Raw genomic sequence first — 1,294 nt, 5'->3', positions numbered from 1 at the left:
CTTCCAGAGCGCCTGTATTTAGTTCTAGCCTGGAGCTGGATTTCAAGTTTTTTCTTTCTGTGTGACAAAAAAAAAAAAAAAAATCAAAACTGTCCAAATACACAGGGCGAACACAAGGGGGATTTTTATCAAGCGTTTCAAATTTTACAGCAACATCTTATTTTGAAATTCGTCATGTAGGTCAGAGTAAAAAAAAAGATACAAATATGTATTCGAAAAGACTCTGGACTCCGACTGAAAAAAAGTAGATTTATATTCACCCTAAATAAACATCTCCCCCCCCAAAATAGCCATGCTTCCTGTGTGGACTTGGCCTAAAAACCTGTTGGCTCTTCAAAGTACCAGAGGATTGAAATGTTATCATTCGGACCTTTTTTTCTATTCCACTGAAAAACTGGAACATTGCGATGTTGGCGGGAGGCTTCGACATTCCTAGTGTCATGCAGATTCCCTTTAAATCTTGAAACACGGGGCTACCAGAGTCCTGACCCTTCTTCTGAGGAATGTTGACGACAATCATTCTCGATGCCTCCAACTCTGACACTAAAAAAGCTGAAACACAAAATGAATTCAATCAAATTCCCAAGATGCTGCGCAATTATTGTAATGTATAAATCAGTCTTCAGGGTCTGTTTTTTTTTTCTTCTTTTATTAAAGGTTAAGTTCACTATACTTTACAAGGTAAATGCTACTGTATGCATATTTGAGCCATGAACTGCAATGCTTTCGTATTATCCTGCCCTGCACTTTACTATAGTAAAACCATGTATTACATGTAAATTTTTTTAAAAAAAAAAAAAAAAAAACTTTATTAAAGAGCTTAAAAAATAAACATACTAATGAGCAGAAGGCAGTCTTTCCTGTTTTGGAGTCTTTGGCTGATGCTTCCACTGTTGAGGACAGCGTAAGGACAGTTGAGCTCTGACAAAAGCCCACTCATTTCCAGCTGGAAGCTCTCCGCCTCACTTGGACCTGAAGGGAAACAAAAATGTGCAAAATTGTTGCATTATGAGAAGATAATGAACTTTTGTCCTGTCAAAACAAAAAGCGTAAAAAGCAAAAAAATCACACATTTACATCAGGTGAGGGCAAACGTTTTGACCTGCAGGCCAAAATTGGTCCTAAAATTTGACATTTTCTACGCCCTCTATTGGGGAAACGTGGGTAAAGTATGATGATAAATAAAGATATAGATAAATTATATCATTTGGAAAAGTTTGGCGGGCCGGATTAGAAAGCTAAACGGGCCGCATCCGGCCCCCGGGCCTTATTTTGCCCATGCCTGATTTACATC

General features: G+C 38.0%; 1 long non-coding RNA gene across 1 annotated transcript; it reads right to left on the bottom strand.

Annotated features, from left to right (window-relative positions):
- Positions 1 to 452: 452 nt before the first annotated feature.
- LOC107988164 (uncharacterized) lies at positions 453 to 1,054 on the bottom strand. The gene is made up of 2 exons (XR_001759822.2): positions 838 to 1,054; positions 453 to 552 (listed from the first exon to the last, which is right to left on the bottom strand). It is a non-coding gene; the product is annotated as an uncharacterized LOC107988164 (long non-coding RNA).
- Between the last annotated feature and the right edge of the window lie 240 nt (positions 1,055 to 1,294).

This window comes from Cynoglossus semilaevis, unplaced genomic scaffold (genome assembly GCF_000523025.1).
Source record: "Cynoglossus semilaevis isolate Cse_v1.0 unplaced genomic scaffold, Cse_v1.0 scaffold4645, whole genome shotgun sequence".
Classification (NCBI taxonomy): Eukaryota; Metazoa; Chordata; class Actinopteri; order Pleuronectiformes; family Cynoglossidae; genus Cynoglossus; species Cynoglossus semilaevis.
This window is presented reverse-complemented; position numbering and strand designations above follow the sequence as displayed.